This window comes from Adiantum capillus-veneris, chromosome 29 (genome assembly GCF_014529385.1).
Source record: "Adiantum capillus-veneris isolate H3 chromosome 29, ASM1452938v2, whole genome shotgun sequence".
Classification (NCBI taxonomy): Eukaryota; Viridiplantae; Streptophyta; class Polypodiopsida; order Polypodiales; family Pteridaceae; genus Adiantum; species Adiantum capillus-veneris.
The window spans coordinates 73,824,097-73,843,500 of NC_140959.1; positions in this window are offsets into that span (position 1 = coordinate 73,824,097).

Consider the following 19,404-nt stretch of genomic DNA (forward strand, 5'->3'; position numbering starts at 1 on the left):
TCCTCTCCTTGCTTAGATAGGTTCCCCCTTCCTCTCTTGGTTGTCTCCTTTGCATGCCGCACAGAAACTTATGCCTTGCTTGCCCCCTACACTTTCTTAAATTAGCGGCCTCTTGCCTCCCTAAGCAGTGATGGCGTTGTTGTTGCTAGGGGACATAAAGAAGGTCTCTCGAGGTAGTTGCGCCGTTTTTGACGCGGCAAGTGTGGAACATGCGTGCCCCGACCTTCTGAGCATAACCTACTTCTTGGCCTTGCTCATCTGAGCGCCTCCCAAGGAGCTACGACTCTCTTCCTTCCTCCCTGCGCTACCACCCGTTGGTCGACGCTCTCCATCACCTTTTTCTTCCCTTGACCACACCTATTACTCATTTAGGGTGGCCATTTCCTTGGTTTCCTTTGGGCGGCCCTCTTTTGGTTGCCTTTGGGCGGCCCTAGAGCAAGCTCATATGGACCCTGCTTACTCCCCATTGACCAAATCATCTCCGAGACTCAGATCTCCTCCTAAAGCCCTCGACTGGCATATCATGAAGAATTTAATTGCCCATTTGAATGGCTTGTATAGTGCCACTTGGCTTCAAGGTATAAGTAGAGGTGATTTCATTTGGCAAAAAGAATTCCCTTTGCATGCTATTAAAACTACACTGAACTTCTTTGCCACAACCATATTGGCATATCTTGCTATCAATGTATTGCATAAGATGACATTCTAAACAAACCTCACCGTTAGTCATTGTCGTCGAATTCAAGCATTAATTTCTTACAGCTCCACAATCCGATTGGCAATCTGTAAATTCCTTTCGCCTTTACTCGTCATATAGTCTCCGTACAAACCCTTGCTAGGCTAAAAAATTCCCATACATCAGACCGATCGAGGCGATCGACCTGGCACGAAACTGACCCCCGGGAAAACTTAAATTGGTAATAACTTGGCGACCAGATCTCTGATTTGCTGATCTGAAAATACCGACGTGCTCCACAAAGTAAGCACTTCAGGCCCATGCATTCACTTCATCTCAAACCTCTCAACTGCAGTTGCCCAATCTGGTACGGATGTGCCATCAATTTAAACTTCAAACTGCCATAACTCCTTCATCGTAACTCTAATCGACGAGCCATAAAGATAGGCCAATAGAGCACTTCAAGCAATGCAGATCTAGATCATAAATTCCCATCTGTGCTTACTTCAAGCATACTCTTTTTTAGCATCATTAAGGAATTTGTTGGCCCTTTAAAGCCGCAGCTGGCATGCATTAATCGTAAAACTAGCTTGTTAGCAAGCTTTGAACATTGATCGTTCATCGAGTAAGCTTCAATTAAGCTTGATGTGCATCTTCTTGGTATCTTTTTCTTAGCACGGGAGCGGAGCTGCATGACGTTGCCCTAAGCCAATCATCCAAGTTATGCCTTTTACCTACCACATATATTATCTCCTTACTTTCTTGTACAATCTTTGAGAAGCTAGCCGTAGAGAGGTCATTATCAAAGACGCAGCAATTCTTGGCCGTCCAAATATTAGTGAAGAAATAGTATCTGACAATTTGAGTACATATTAGAACTGCAAAACTTCGAAACTATTTTCCACCAAGGCACAAATCCTTCTTGAAGGACCATGTCTTCCACATTCTCTGTATCCATTTGCACACCTTCCCTGCCACGCCTCTAATTGTCGAGCATTCCAAGAAAAGGTGGGCGAGGTCTTCACTAGCCAATCTACACCCTAAACATCTATTAGACCCGATACCATGTGCCTGAATCTTTATACATATTTACAACGCCTCCCACAATACCTTCATAAAATGAAGACACTGTGGATTCCAAATTCTCTTCATGACTTCAACCCATCGTGCTTCCGACCATTGTTTTTTTCACTGTTTGTTCAAAGGGCCGAACCAATCATCCTCGTGCATTACTGCTTGGTAAATGCCCTTGGTATGAGGTTTAAAAAATTAACTACTCATGTGCCATTTCCAAGCATTCCACTCAAAAGTAGATTCACATATAAGCAGCTTTTCAGTGCCACTGAGTTGAAACTAGGAAGCCACTTAGTGAAAGGATTTTCAACACTTGTTGTTTCCATCCTAGAAGTGGATCAACCACTGGAGTCCTTTATTGTTCATCCTTCTTGAAATTTCTCTCCAATAAGGGTTCAAGATTACACTATCAGCTTTAGACAGCCAAGGGCCAGTCCGAGATGGAGTTCTAGAAGTATTTGGTTAATTCACCCCATTTCAGTATCGATGTTGCTCTATTGCACTTTTGCACTAGCTCTCTCGTGATGCCACCCAATCTCACGCTAGATAACCTTGGGGCTTATAGTTTGTCGTGCACCTCGATCCCTTTCCACTGACCACCTTTAGAGAAATTTTTTACCTTGTCTATCATATCCTTGATCAGGATAACCCAAGACTGGTATTGTTTTGTGATTGAGACCACAAACTTGGCACACAGGGCCTCAACATGAACAACAAGGTTGAGAATTTTGAGGCCACCTTGGACCATCGATCGAGCGATAACTTCACACTTTGCCCATTGACATAGTGACGAGGCTTAGTGTTGTTCCTTCATATGAATCTTTAAACAGGTTTCAAAAACTCCCTCCGGTTATATTTGGCTATATTGAAGAGCAGGCTGGTGAAGGCAATATAAGGAAGCATAAATGAATTGATCACTCTAACAAGACTTGAGAAGGGAAGCAACACATACTCCCACCTTGTCATTTCTTCTCTAGATCTTCTCCGAGACCAACTAGAACCTTTGCTTGTGTGTAACGTCCACCCCCAAGGGAGCGCCCAGATATCGAAATATCCTTACAATATCCCCTGACTAGACCAGTGGGTCAAATGAGTCATTTTTTGTAAGGGAGATCAGTCTAAACTTCTCAATACTACACTTCAGTTCCGAAACCACAGAAAATGGCTACACAATCTCTAGCACCTTCCTAAGTACCTCAGGGTAGGATTTCAAAAAAAAGGAGTGAGTCCTCTACAAACATGTTGTCCAAGAGCTAGTTGTTGTCAGGAAAAGCTAAACCTTGAATTTGACCCCGCACAGTAGCAGCTTTGAGCATCGCTATTAGAGGAGGCGACCCAATGGTAAAGAGAAGAGGGGTCATGTGGCATCCTTGCTTGATATATCTTTTGGCTTCAAAGGATCCCACAATTCTATCGTTGAATAAGATCTTAGATTGAGTGCATGCACCCAGAGTGTGTATAAGTCGACAAAGACAAGGCCCAAAGCCTAGTGATTTCATGACATCTTCAATGAAGGACCACATAATCCTATCATATGCATTTTCCAAGTCTAGCTAAAGAAAAATGCACTCTTGCTTCATGAAAGTTGCATACTAAATGCCAACAATTGCTCCCAAGATATTGTCATATATTGACTTTCCTTTGATAAACCCATGTTGATGTGGGGAAATGCAGGAGGGGCGATAAAGATCTTCTAAATGAACACAATCCCACCCTTCCTCTTGAAACTCAAGAGATACCCTTATGACTAAGGTGTTACAATCTCTTCCACTTAATGCGTCTCTCTTTCTCCTTCAACTCCCCTCAATTCCACTACTTTGCAAGTTTTGCACTTTTTGGTGCCCACACTTGGGTGGAATCTACAAAAATTCCCTTTCTCACGAGTAGGGGTCAAAATTCGCACTGGAATCAAACTCAGGCATACTTGTATGCTTGATTTAACATCTATTGAGCTACACAAGCCCAAAGAACTCTTTGATTGCTTAGTATTGTCTTTTTTGGACTAAAGAAAAGGAGGTTGCACCTCTCTTCCTATTTGCATCCAACTCCAACCTGCTTGCACCTCCTTTCTGTCCACTAGCCCCCCTTGCCTCCAATTCACCACCTGGCGGATGCATCTGACCTTCCTGCACCTCCGTTCTCTCTACCTAGCCCCCCTTGCCTCCAATCCACCACCTAGCTCGCCTCCATTTCTCCCAAGTCTCCATCGCATTGCTCTTGCGACATTCCCTTTTCCACATTGGCCCCTTCTTTTTTTTTTTCCATTCATTTCGCTTCCCAATACGTAGCCTTAGATACGCATGCTACGAACCTTTTTGAAGAAGTAAAAACCTAATTAGAATCCCCATACACTCGAATACAAGGTAGGAACAATTCACAACTCTAGTAGAACACTAGAGAAGAAGCCTGTGTATTCCTTCTCAAAGAGGCTTAACACTAGTTTGGTACCAAAACAAGACACTCTAAGTGTCCTTTTTTAACAAATTTAAATTAAATGCTACTTGCATTAGATGGTTTATTTAAGAAAACCTTCTTGATATGCTTAAATATGTTAGCTAGAGGGTCTTTTAAAAATATAACCTTGCATTTTAGAATGTATCATGGTCAAGAACTATACTCATCAAGTTGACCATCGTAAGACTGCGATTGATGGTTTGAAGAAATCACCTTTATAAGCTCAGGAAAAAATGAAGCGACCTTGTAGACAATTTTAGGTGACTCTTCCACAGTTTTTCTATAGATAATTGAAAGTTTCATGTGCAAAAAAATTGACTTTGGAGTATACAAAATAATGGAAAGTTCCATGTGTTTAATAAGGTCATTGCAAGCATATCGTTGTATACAAAGAAAAATATGTTTCTGACGTACTTGTGAGTTTTAGAAAGTGATACATTGCTTGCCCTTTCCATTGAGCACTGAAGGTGGCAAGTAGAAGGGCTTTGGTATGCAAAAATTATTGGATTATTTTAAATATTCAAAACTGGATAAGAGAAAACTTTTATATTTTCATTCTTGAGACATAAGCATTCAAAACTTCAAATAATATCAAACTTTCGATGTAGATCAACTAAATGTATCAAAGTACTTGGTACATACACAATTGGGGTTCCTAAAACCTTGGTTTCAATGTTATTATGGAGAACTCAAGATTTTCAAGAGTTTTTGCATGATAGAAAATTCAAGATAGAGTTCAAACAACGAGATTTAATTGAGTTAGGGAGCCCAAAAAATATGTAGTTTCTTGGTTTAAACATATAAAGTCATTTGTAGTTGTCAAATTGCACTAGAATAGTACCAATTTCAAGAGAGGACCTTTGGAAGACCAAAATTATGCTCTTATTCAGCATGTGCTCAAGTATGAAATTATGTCTATAGCTTGCATGTGACTTGAAAACTTATCTTTGAAGTGCATTCCATTATTTTGGAATGCTAAGTGCTAACACTTGGCTTTTATAAACATAAAAAAGGCCATCTCTACAAAAAGATATAATGATTTTATGATTTTTTTGGCAAAATAGCTTGAAATTTTACTATAATTTATGTCTTAGAGCTTACCATAATCTCTCCATATAGATTTTATTTTGATATGGAGAAAAATCTAGTGTTTTCTTTCCCTCATAACACTTCTATGGTAGAAGCAAGGAATAAAAAACATCTTTCTAGCTTGACAAATAAATTGCCAAAAACTTGGTAGAAAAACAGGACACTTTAGTGTCTCAGGACACTTTAGTGTACAATTACAGAACTAGTGTTAAAGTGATGATCTTGCTCTTCAAAAAGGCTCTCCCATTACTCATAGTCATGGAACTATGACTAATGTGGAATTTTGAGCCATTTTTGCCCAAAATGGGTAAATGTTTTTCCACTTTATGGTTTTTTTGGCCATTTTTTGCAAAAAAAATGATGCATTTTGCTCGCAAAAAGTCCAAAAAATTTGGAAACAATCCCTAAATTTGTGGACAAATTACATTGAGCTTAATTTACATGTTGACTATCATTTTTTCACTTGTCAAGCAGTTTAGATATATCATTTATAATGTGCATAAAACGTGCTATTTTTGGACAAGTTCGTCCGCATTGAACTTTCCAGACAAAAGGAGTGTGTCATCTCCATGCACTTGACATATGTACATTTCTACACCAAAGTAGGAATGTTTTAATATGATAAAATATGCAACATTCTAGCATTGACCAATGGTGAGATTGGGAGCGATGGTGAATCTCTAAGCAAATGTGAGGAATGGTGTAGCTAGCGCAATTGAATGTGAGAGGTTTTCTGAGTGTGAAGTAAGGAAACCTGTTGAGTGCAAGCGGGCCAGGCTGCGCCAGGTCCTAGGTTAGGGCTTTCTCCTTACTTACAGACTGAGCTCTTCACAAGCTTGGGGCGCCTCGAGTCAAGGTTCTGTTGTTTCATCACCAATCACCCATCCTTGCTTGTGTTAAGTGCTGCCTTGACGTCTTTGACTTGATGCAGGGTTGTTTCCAAGCCATCGTCGACGCGTTTTCTATCGCTGAAGCTTCACAATTATTGGTTAATAATTGTGATAATTTTCAAGGCCTATGCTTTTTGGTGTTTTACTTTAGAGGTATTGTTTTGCAAAGTCTTCGCAGTATCAATTATTATCTCCCTTGCTTTTGGTTTAAGTGCTTTAAAGCCCTATGGCTCCTAGGGTCTTGAGGTTAACCAAGTCACTTGATAATGGAACCCGATATTGTCGAATTTTCAAAGATGCTAGCGACGGGTCAAATACCCGAAATAGAGCTAGTCGTGCCGATGGATGAAGGCGACGGCTCAGTCTTGAGACCGTTGGCTGATGTGACAATGTCAAGCCCCAATTTGTGAAAAGCTTCACTCACAACAAAGGACAAAACTGTCTCAATCGAAAAAGTTCCCTTTGAGGAAACAAGGGAGAAAATGGCCTCAGCTCAACGGTTCAAATTCGAGGTAAAAACCCTCAAGGACGGGGTCCCTCAGGGTCCCATATGACGAACGTTAATAAAGTGTCAAGTGCATCTGCAACTCGCAGGCCAAGCATCTCATTTGCTAGCATACTCAAGGGGCCTAACTATAAGGATTATGAAAAAGGCTCATAAGAAGGGATGTCGAGTGAAGGGGATATCAGAAAACTGTAGAATACAAGAGCTAGACTTCAGCAAGAGCTCATGGAAGTCAACAAAATGATTGAGGCCGGCCCTAACAACAACAAAAGAACTTGCTCCCAAACAGATGACAGTGGGCTGGTTGAAGACGGATTGGAAGATCGGGCCTATTCTGCTTTTAGAAAGTCTTTGCCACAGGAGGTGGAGGTTGCCGAGGCTATTACTGTAGCGATTCCACCAACACTTATCAAAAAATACTTAGCCAGGCAATCTCAGCTAACGCTGGTATTTGGGTTCAGTGGAAGAATCCTGAACAGGTTTGAGATGATTCAATGGCTTCAAGGCCCTCAAATTCTTGGTCATTGAGGAGCAGTCGAAAGTACTTTTTACCTAGCTAAAGGGTTTTGTTCAATGAGATTCAAAAAGGCCTCCGATGTGGAAAAGACCTCGACAAAGGGCCCCTAGTATTTAATAGGACTACGGTCTGTGTGGTGCCTTGGGAGATAGTGTTCGACTCAGCTAAATCTCTACAAGGGTTTCATCCGGTCTGGGTTGAGTTTGTGGGACTGCCTAGCTAGCTGTGGGATAATCTCAAGATACTTGCTAGTCAACTGGGCACTCCCTTATTTATACCTAGCAAGAGAGGGTTTGGTAGAACCTCAAACAGGGTTTGTATAGGCTGGAATGTGTCTAAAACGCCACCTAAGAGCATGGTAATCAATGTCGGAGCTAGGCTTGTTACTATTCCGCTCAACTTTGGAACATACTTTGGAGCATGTTTTGGATGCAACAACTTTGGACACTTTGCCAAGGATTTCCCCTCGAAGTCTAATGGTACTGCAGCTCCAGAATCACAGGCACTGCAGGAAAAGAAATCCGGAAGCACTGCAGGAAAAGAAATCCCCAGACTTTGAACCCCCGGATTCTCTTGAGACCACGGAGGGGGGGGGGGGGGCGGGGGGGGGGGGGGGGGGATGATTCGAGTGCTGAAGAATTTGTTCCTCTTTCCCAATGAACCCCTCATTATGATGGAGCCTCTCACTATCCAATCTTGGAACGTAAAGGGGTTGAAAACCCGTAAGAAGAGTACCCTATTCTGGGAGGCAATAAAAAAGGAGAAGGCAGTCAATTGATGGGCCATCCAGGAACACCACTTAGATGCCCATAGCAAGAGAAAGTAGGTGCTAGGAAAGAAACTAGTATTCTATGGAGAAGGAAGTAACGGTTTCAGTGGCATCCTCAGCATTGTGGACAGAGAATTGGAGCCGGAGTGGGTTGTAAACCACCCATCCGGCAAAATCCTGGGGATTAGAATTAGGTGGGAAGGGCATCCCTTCACCATTGTGAATGTGTACGGCCCTTGAAATGCAAAGACTGAGCTAAACTATGGATGCATCTTAGAGATACTCCTATTGAAGGTGAGTGGTTTTTGGTTGGCGATTTCAATATGGTAGAAAAGAGCAGGGATAGAACAGGATCCTCCAGTATGCTCAGAAAGGTCTAAATGGAAACGTTTGTGCGAAAAATGGGTGATGATCGACTTATGGGAAATCGGCCCATGGAATAGCACGCCCGGGTTCACCTATACAAGCCTCCAGTATGCCCGCACTCAGGCTGGATAGATGCTATTGCTCACACCAAGCTGACTAGATACCGTCATTGATGGAGATGAAGGTAGTCCCAACAAAAAGCCTTTCGGATCGCATACATTGCACATACATTTTAAGAAGAATACAGGGGAGGAGCAGACCCCGAGGGGGGGGGGGGATTGTTAGTAACAGGGGCACACCTATTCAAAGACCCTCTTTTCAGGAATCTAACCAAGAAAGCACTAGGTAAGCTCAAAAAATATGTCGACCTCAACAAACACAATGCGTGGGACCTCTTTGTCGGAGCATCTAGAAAGCAATCAAAACCTCGGGCCCCCAAATCAAGAAAGTTAGGGAGGTACACCGTTTCCATCTTACAGCGGAGGTACAGTTGCTTACCTCCAAAAAAGCCAATGGGCTTGCTACTGAGGATGAGCACAAATGATGGCTAGAAGATATTAGAAAGGCAAGGCTTCTCTCTAGGGAGACTGCCCTTCAACCTGAAGCCTCTAATCAATCTCATTTTTTTAGGGCTTAAAAAATCAAGAAGAGCCGAGGCCACATCCGCTCGCTCAATGATGAGAAAGGGACAGGAGTTCACAACCAGGAAGAGATGATTGGTTGATGCTGAGATATCTTAGTCAAATCATTGGACAGCCAAAGATCCAGTCCCAAGAAGTGGAAGAAGCCAGAGGGTCTTTACTTTAGAGTGTCAAGAAGGAGATTCCCTACTCAGAATCTAATTTCTTGGAAAAGGCATTTTTTGAAGATGAATGTTCACTAGCATTGCAAGCCCTTGGCAAGGAAAAGTCCCCTGGTAGGGATGGGATGACGGTGGAATTCTATAGAGAATTTTGGGACGATCTCAAGGTCCCAATCACAAGGTTGGCCAATAAAGCCATTGTCGAAGGGTCGTTGGAGATAAGTGTAAGGAGAGGGCTTATCAAACCCATCCCCAAATAGATCTGTTGTTCTCAACTGAAACACTAGTGCCCTATCACGATGATGTCGGTGGCCTACAAAATTATTGCTAAAGTTGTAGCCGTTAGACTAGCCCCCTTACTAACCAAGATCATCTCTCCCCATCAGCATGGGTCATCAAAGGAAGGTCCATTTACGATAACATCTTGGCAGCAATGGTGGGCATCGAGTACGCAACTGTCACAAAGCAAGAGTGTGTACTGTTACAGTTGGACCTGGATAAGGCTTATATCAGAATAACATGGAGATATATAGAAGCCGTCATGGAAGCTCTGGGATTTGGGCCGCGCCTATGTCCTCTGGTAAGTGTCCCAGGAGCTGGAAGCCATTTAGAAATGCTATTCAATGATAGGATTGTGGGCTCTTTTGAGGTCAAAAGGTCTATTAAGCAGGGATGCCCTCTGGCCCCCCAACTTTTTGCCATAGGATCACATCCTTTAATCACGATGCTTGAAGCTAGTGTCGAACGAGGGGAGGTGCAAGGCCTGGCTTTGCCAAGAAATAACCAACTCCTAGTAAAACATTTTGCAGACGATTCTCTCTTCTTCTTGAAGGCGCGCCCCCAGGTAATCAGGAAAGCTTTGAAGATTGTACAAATATTCTCAGTATCTTCGGGGTCCCAATGTAATATAGAGAAGTTAAGGCTGATCTCCCTGTCGAACATGACTCATTTGGCCGTTCTGACTGGTCGGAGGATATTGTCACAAAAGGGAAGTCTTCAGACATCTAGGAGCCCCCTTGGGGGTGGACGTAACTCACAAGAAAAGATTTGAGTGGGTGCTTGAAAAAATCAAAACAAAATTGAGTAGGTGGGAGTATTCTCTTCTCCCATTTCCAGGTCGGATAAAAGTGATAAATTCCTGTATGATTCCTTATATTGCCTTCACTAGCCCGCTTCTCAAGATGGCTAAGTGTCACTGGAAAGAGTTCTTAAAACCAGTGAAAAGGTTTTTATGGAAAAAGAACATGAAATCATCTAGGCCATGGCAATGGGCCTGTTGGGAATTAGTGGCACGACCGGGGAATCAAGGAGGCCTCGGAATTTTAAACGCTGTGGCCCATGCGGAAGCTTGCTGCACTAAATTTGCTGTTTCCTTGGCTAAACAGGATCAAGTCTAGGCTGTCATGATCAAAGATATGATAGAAGCAGCAAACTTGCCTCGAAAAGTGGAAAGTGGAGAGGGGTGGAGGTTCATGACAAGCTGTTAGCCCCGACGAGGACTACCCTAAGACTGGGGGGCAGCTTAGGAGAATTGGTAAGAAAATGCAATAGAGCAGAAGGAGTCTTAAAGTGGGGGCAAAAAAACAGATACTTCAAGAACTCCATTTTGCATTGGTCCCCTAGATTTCCAAATTTGTAGATCCGCCACAAATTCTGTATTGGATAGAGACAGCCAGGAGGCACTTCTGGGACAATGACAACAAGAGTTGGAAAACCATTGCCTTCTAGTTACCCAGTACCAACTGAATAGCTTGGAGCTCTTGCTGGTCCACAAAGTGAGGAAAGATCTTGACAATATAGTGATGCCTATCTGTGATTTGGAGTTTGGCTGGAACGCCTGGAAATGGCCCCGAATCAATCTCTTATGGAAACCCCATCCTAAAGACATTCCATATGATGATGCATAAGAAGAATTGGCTAGCCCCCTTAACAAGATATGGAAAAAACAATGGACGGAGGAAAGGTGGGAGCAAGTAATGGAGAGCATCCGGAAGCCAAAGGTTCCACAGCACATGAAGGTATTTTTATGGAAGGTAATTTGGGGTGCTCTACCGATGGGGGTGAAGATTCAGGAAAGAGGGATTGGGTTAGATCGATGCTTGGGGTGCAGGTTGGCTAGTGAAGATCTGGCTCACCTCTTCATGGATTGCCCAACTATCAAAGGCCTCGCAGGGAAAATATGCAAATGGGTCCAAAGAACATGGAAAATTGGTTTTTACAAGACTAATTTATTCCTTGGAGGGAAGAATGCAGGTGGTCTCGCCATCCTCATTAGCACTCAAATCCTCAGGTACTTCTTCTTACATAATGTATGGCAGACAAGGAACCGCCGTGTGTTTGAAGTAGGTCTTGAGGTGGCAAGCTTCACAAAAATTATACAAGAAAGCAAAGTGCTAATTTGGACGCTCGGGCGCAAGCAACACTCGGAGGATTGGTCTAGGACTACTTGTGCCTTGTTGTCAGCAGAGGGTATGCCTAGGACGGGGGGAAAATCTTGGCTATTGGTAATTAAAAGATCTCAGAAGAACATGATAATGGACCTTATGTATCAAGGATAAGGGGACAAGTTGGTTGGGATGGCTGCCCTGATAGCCGATGTAATTATGGTCCCTGGATGATGTCATGGCTCAACACGAGCATGACAAGACCTTGTAATTGTTTGCGTTGATTAATATAATTCACTCACAATTGTGAGTTTTGCTTTTTTTTAATATATAAATGCAACATTCCACGTTTAAGGCAAGATATGTGCACGACTACAACCGTTCTCACAGATATAACACTATGTACATTGTAGCATATGCATTTAGTCCCATGTAGGAAAAGGCATAAAAAATGAGGTGAACATTTTGATTTTGCATTATAAGCATGCCAAGCTCAAATCACATTTATTTAGCATAAGTCTTATGAGATTATGACCACCGGCGTCCCTAAGCTTTCGCTTTGAGCATGTTCCTACCTAACCCCCTGCATCGAGATACACCCAGCGTGCACCCCCTCACCATGCTCCCTGGATGGTGCTTACAGAGATTCCCCACCCCATCTGCACAACTTTTTCCTTCCCTAATGATCCTCTCCATCCTTATTTGTCATCCTCCCCTGCAACGAATGCCTTTCCTTCACCCCTCGTTCTATGCAATCTTTTGTCCCCAACTCAGTGAGAGCCCTCCCTGGTGCTTCAACACACACAAATATATATATATATATATATAGAGAGAGAGAGAGAGAGAAGGTTTTGTGGGACAATCTCCTACCCCTTGTCCTACTACATCTTGACCATCTCATCGCTTGTCTTGTCTCCCCTCCTGCTGCCATTTTGGTTTTCCCAAAGGAGCGTGTGCACCTGCAACAATGAGAGACTCTCTTGCCCCTCGGGCCCTATCCCTCCCGTGTCGTCGCCTAGCCCACCCCCTTTTTCGTCCCTCTCCCATTGTTGCACAAAAATGGCCTATCCACCTACACACCTGCACACGATCTGCGAGCTCACGCCAACAGTGCTCGTCTGTTTTTGCTTATTCACAAGTGGTTGCATTAAAAAATAAACGCAATTTTTTGGTTCCTTGCCTTCCCGGTGACACCTGCCACCCCTTCCCTCATGTTTTCATTGCTTCATCGCCATGATCTCCTCCTGAGTCCAACCTCAATTTTCTCGTGCCTCATGCATACCATCTGATGATTCGTTCCTTGCACGCATCTCGTGTTGCCTTGTTTACTCATCCACAATTGGCACTTCCACTTTTCCCCTTCTTTACTTTTGATTTGTTTTGCTTTGCACAACAATTGTACTCCTACTCACCTACTACTCAAAACATTGAGTATGCGCCTACTGGCTTCAAAAATAATTTATTCACTGCCTACATAGTGCACGGACACTCTAAAGAGAAGAAAATGTTGAAGAGAGAATAAAAGAGAACAGAAACAAAAATGTGGCAATGTGCACTCGACCACCTCTTTACATGGACTAAAAAAGTCTTTTGACTTTCCACCTTATGTGTCTTTTCATTTCTTAAACTCACCCTTCACTTATGCATTTAAGATGTTTTGAAAGGATTTTATCTTTTGCAAATTAGGAGACCTTAATTAAAAGATATTCCTAATGGTTTCAAAAAAATCAAGACGTATTCCTAATTCAAAGATTCTCTCAATAACAACAAAATCAATGTGCTAGTCTATAGCATGCAACAACAGGCAATGGCGTAGCACGTAGATTTGCAATAGTATTAGGTGGACATGAGGATGGATATAACTTTGTGCATGCATGATAGAGAGAGAGAGAGAGAGAGAGAGAGAGAGAGAGAGAGAGAGAGGACACTTTAAAGAGAAGAAAATGCTACAAAGAAAATAAAGAAAAAGAGAAACATAAATATACAATGTGAAGTCGAGCACCTCTTTGTATGGACACAAAAGGTCTTTTGACTTTCTACCTTCATATGTCTTCTGACTTTCCAACTTCATCTGTCTTTTCATTTCCTTTCTTCTTTTTCAAAACGCACAATGGTGAGTAGATTATATTAGCAAAATCATAGGATCAAAAACTCTTGCCATGCTGGTCACGAGCCATGACATCTTCCACTGATCAAGGATACATCGGTTGACAGGAGAGCCACCCCGACAATACTTGATGGGTCCTCATCAATACCCTTTCAGGTCCATCATAACGGCAGACAGGGTCATGTTCCACTCTTCAAAGTCCATGTGTTTTCTGATGGCGATGATAGCCCCCTTGCTTTCTTGGATTATCTCCATGAACTTAGCAACTTTTATGGTGTACTCGAAGATCCAGCAGTTCCTTGCCTTCCATACATGTTTAAAGTAGCAAATCTCACAATTTGAGTTACACAAGTGAAGCATGGTTGTTAAACACCTTCCCTCCTATGAAGAGATTGTTCATGAAGATTCCTATTTTCCAGGTTTTTTGGACCAATTTGCAGATCTTTCTTATAAGACCACTTAGTATCGGACATTCCTTAAAAAGGTGGGGGAGATCTTAACAAGCTATTCTGCATTGCACGCATCTATCTAGATCAATCCCCCCTTATGCATATCTTCACCTTGGTTGGCAGGCTCCCTATAACACCTTCCATAACAAGACCTTCATTCCAAGGGGCCATTTTGGGTGCCAAATGTTCCACACTACTGTCTCCCACCTTGATTCCGGCCGCTGCTTGCCCCACTGCTTGTTTGGCGGCGGGGAGAACCAGTCCTTCAAAAACATAAGGGAGAGGTACACTTCCTTGGTTTGTGGTTTAAGGAAGAGTCTATTCTTAGGCCACCGTCATGCCTTCCACTCAAACTTGGACTCACAGTTTGGTAAACACCGCCTGTAAAGCTGCTCGAGGCTCTACTGAGCAGTAATCTTTCAGACCCTCTGCTGGAGGGCAAGTTGGTATGTTCCCTTCCGGTCATGATTGTTGTGATCCCAAAGTTGGCCTATATGCCTGATGCCTTTGTTATTAATCTTTCTTGCTACTTCCCCCCAAAAAGTGGTCAGAAGGATGCTTCCAGCCTTAGAGATCCAAGGGGACCAGTGACTTATAGAGTTGTGAAAATACCTTGACATCTCTCCCCATTCCAAGGATTCAGTTTCTCTGTTTCACTTGTGATAAAGCACACCTGTTGTTCCCCCAAGTTTAAGTATGGTCCATCGAGGAGCAAGTAGCTTGTTGTGCATGTGGAGCCCTTTCCACTAACCACCTTATGAGCACATCTTGGAATTATCCTTCATAGCCTTAGCCATAATATCCCAAGCATGGTCTTGCTTTGCAAGTGCCACCACAAACTTGGCACATTGGGCTTCTGCATGGGTGCTAGGGTTAAGAATCCCAAGATCGCCTTGCTCCATAGGTCTCACAACAATTTCCCATCTAGCCCATTGCCAGGGTGTCGATTATTTAGTGTTGTTCTTCCATAGAAATTTCTTCACTGGTTTCAAAAACTCTTTCTAGTTTCTTTTGGTTGCTTAAGCAACGGACCATTAAAATCTATATAAGGAAGCATAAATGAGTTGATTACCTTCACTCTACTCGAATAGGGGAGGAGCACCTACTCCCATCTCCACATTGCTTGCGAGTTACATCCACGCCTAGAAGATCTCCCAAGTGCCAAAAAATATTCCCTTTAGATACTATCTCCCCAGTCCGTAATGACGGATCAAATGAGTCGTTCTTAGAGAGAGAGAGAGAGAGAGAGAGAGAGAGAGAGAGAGAGAGAGAGAGAGATAGATAGATTTTATTATCGTCCTTGGAGGTCAAATATGACCTATGGGACCAAAGTTACATGTGATGTAGTATGTGTATAGCTGATGAGTGACTCTCGATGCTCCAAAATTGTAGTGATGAGAGTCGCAATGGAGAGCCCACACTTTGGCTGGGAGAGGAAAGTGTGTAGGTCTAAGTTATGGCTGAAAATGTGAGAGAAGCAAGTTCCGATGTGATCAAAAGTTGAGCACTCTAGTAGTGTGTGGTACTCAGACTCTCGAACTTGCAGTGAGCATAATGTGCACAATCGATTTCACTCTTCTCCATTGCCCCAACGCCCTATCTCGCATCGAAGGAAATGGGAGCTAAGCCGAATTGCTGCGATAGTGTGTATCGCGGACAAGGGAATAGGCTCAAGCATGTAAGTGCGAGTACGGTTTCCTCTCCCAGCGAAGAACATGGTTTTGTAGTTGGGGGCAATATAGGTGGTGTAATGTATGAAGCGTGACCCACCGGATTTCTCCCAAGCCGTAATACATTGGCGTTGTAGAAAAGCTTCATTCACTTAAGAGTCAATTGAAGCATCATGTAGCAAGTGTAATGCATCCCATCTCCCAAACCACTTCTTTATGTCTTGCATCCATCCCGTGCTCAAGATCTTGATTTTATGCGTCTTTTGAACTTTTTTGCTTGCTTCCCATGCAATTGTAGGAAGTCGATGTGAGGGGTTTTGACGCATCTTTATCATGTACTCCACAACCCTTTCCATGCCCATAACCTCAATTGGAAGAGATCCCGACTCAAGAAGTAGGAGCATATATGGTGTTTGTGTCTTAACTTGGAGAAAGTTTGTAAGAAAACGCTTTTGGACATTCTCAAACTCTTTCCAAGTAGACTTTGAGATGCTCCTGCCCCACACTTCAACTCCATAAAGAAGAACCGGTGTCACCAATGCATCAAAACGATACTTCTTGAGAACCCAACACTTGATGTTTCCCGCATTACACATGTTCTCAAATGCATAATATGCTCTCTTTCTCGCTTCCAAAGGACGCATAGCACATTCATGCCACTTGTGATTGGATGGAACCTCAAGGCCAAGGTACTTAAAGCTCTCAACAACTTCAAGTGTCTCGTTGTTGTACACGATGCATCGCTTCTCCTTATGGTTGGTTTTCACAAGCATAACCTTTGTTTTGGATTCATTTACAATCAGCCCACTATGCAAGCAAAAGTTCTCAAGGACAACCATAAGCTTTTGTGCATCTTCTAAAGTGTGTGCTAGAAGCACTACATCATCCGCATACAACAAAAGCATGATTACCACATTGCAAATAGTGACCTCTTCAATGCCTTCTTCTTGCATAAAGTCAAGTACCATTTGTTCCAATTGATCGATGCATAGACCAAAGAGAGTTGGTGACAATGGACATCCTTGTAAAACCCCAATAGTGCTTACAAAATTTTTTGAAATTTCTCTTCCCATGCACAATTGACAAATCACCTTCTCATAGATGAGAGAGAGAGAGAGAGAGAGAGAGAGAGAGAGAGAGAGAGAGAGAGAGAGAGATCAATCTTGATTTTTCAATGCTACATTTGGACCCTGAGAGAGAGAGAGAGAGAGAGAGAGATCAATCTTGATTTTTCAATGCTACATTTGGACCCTGATGCTAAAGCATGCGTTTGCACAATTTCAAGAGCCTTACTAATACCTGGGGGCACACTTTGAGAAAAAGCAGGAAGTCATCTACAAAAAGCTTTGCCAAAAGTTGGTCGTTGCTGGGTAGAGTCAAGCCTTGAATCTCCCTTTAGCATCATTGTCTTCAAATAATGTTACCAGAGGATGGGAACCAATGGCAAACATTAAGGGGGCCAGTGGGCAGCCTTGTTTAATTGATCTCTTGACCTTGAATGTGCCCACAATTCTCTCATTGAAGACTAGCTCTGATTGGCTATCACCACCCACGATGTTGACTAGCCGGCACATCTACGGCCCAAAGCCTAATGACTTCATGAAGGACGTCTTCAATGAATGACCATGTGATCCTGTCATATTCTTTATCCAGGTCCAGCTGTAACAAGATGCACTCTTGCTTAGTGACAATAGCATATTCAATGCCGATCATTGCTACCAGAATGTTATCATAAATTAATCTTCCCTTGATAAATCCATGTTGGTGGGGAGTCGGGACTCGGTCCAGGAGGGGGACATCCCGAAGGCTATAGTTTTGGCAATAATTTTATAGGCTATCGACATCATCATTATGGGACGCCAATGCTTCAAATGGGAGCAGCAGACTTGTTTGGGAATAGGCTTAATAAGGCCTCTTTTGATGCTTAATTTCCTGACTCCATCAACGAGGGCCCGGTTAGCCACGTGTGTGATGGGAGACTTGAGATCATCCTAAAATCCTTTGAAGAACTCAGTAGTCAAATCGTCCCAACCAGGGGACCTTTCTTTGCGCAAGGCCTGTAACGCGATAGAGCATTCGTCTTGAGTGAAGGCCTTCTCCAGGAGGTTGTCTTCAGAAGGGGATATCGTGCTTTTGACGCTCTCAAGAATAGTAGCCCTCGCATCGTTCATTTCACTGGAGCGGCGGACCTCGGGCTGGCCTATGATATGTCTCGGGTGGTTCAGCATAAGACGAGCCATTTCATTAGGATCCTTAGTCTCTCTTTCATTCGCATGTGTAAGCGACTGCACGAGGCCCCGATTTCTTTTGACTTTAAGAGCCCTGAAGAAATGTGCACATGGTGTATTGGCAAGTTCCTTGCATTGACACGTGCGATATATGCGCACATTTTTGGCGCCGTTGTCGGGGAATGCCATACACCAAGCTCGAGTAGCACTTTGTGCTTCTCCGTGGTGCAATTTCTATTGTAGGAAAGGTAAGGAAGGAGTGTGTGTGTGTTGTGGGGATTTGGTGTTATACTGTGTGTTTTTTTGTGTTAATGGAGTTTTCAAAGGTACTGTGTTTATTCTCTGTGTATTAAGGTAGTTAGTTTTCTTTGTTAATGGAGATTTCAAAGGTTCTGTGTTTATTCTCTGTGTATTAAGGTAGTTAGTTTTCTGTGTACAGTAAGTAGGAAGTAGATTAGTGAGAGTTAATAGAGTGTGTTAGTGTGTAAGAGTAAGTGTATTAGTTAGAACTAGGTAGATAGAGTGTGTGTGTGTGCTCTCGCGCAGGCCGCGGCGACCTTATCCTTTAAAAAAAATTAAAAAATTAAAAAAGTTAAAAAAAAATTAAAGGTAGGACCGGGATCGTAGGACCGGGATCGGGAATATCTCCCAGACCCAAGCCCAGACCCAAGCCCAAGCTCACGCTCAGGCCTAGGACTCAATCGCCTTTAAAAAAAAACGAATTTTAGCTTCACATGTAGCTAAAAATCGATTTTTTGAGGACCAACGGAACGTTAGATGCCCGAAAATTGTGTTGTAAAGCACACATCGACGCTCTAAGTGATACGCTCATTTCGAGCTATCACACACTTTAATAAAAAAAATCAAACATTCAAAAACAAGAAAAAATCAAGTAGAAAACAGGGTGCAAAACACCCACAAAACAAAGCAAGTAACCTTTGAGGGTACTTACTGACACTTGTAGGGCACCCAAAGCACATGTATCTACGCTCTGGTCGTGTGCTAGAGTCCGAAGAACTAGCTAGTGCTTCGATTGACGGGCGTACTCACTATCCTTCCACGCTAGGATCTACGCCCTCGGCGGGGACCCAAGGTAGTGCAACCCAAGACCCAAATATAGCGGCTAGCGACTCTTCCTCTGACTATGATATTATGGAAGAGCATCTTACACAGCCCCAAGGGAACAAATGAAACCGTGCCTAGCTGGGCCCAACAACCTGGATCTAGTGTTTTTAGCCGTTTGATGGAAACTTTTAGTAGAGCTACGCGCTCTGAACCTACGGCTAGTGAAGTAAGCGAAGGGGGTGGGGAAGTAGAATCACCATTCACATCTCCTGTAGACCCCACACTCCCTCAGAGTGTCCACGTGGACATTCCACCTACCTCATTTAATGAGGGCCCTACCGAGCTACCACCTTCCAAAG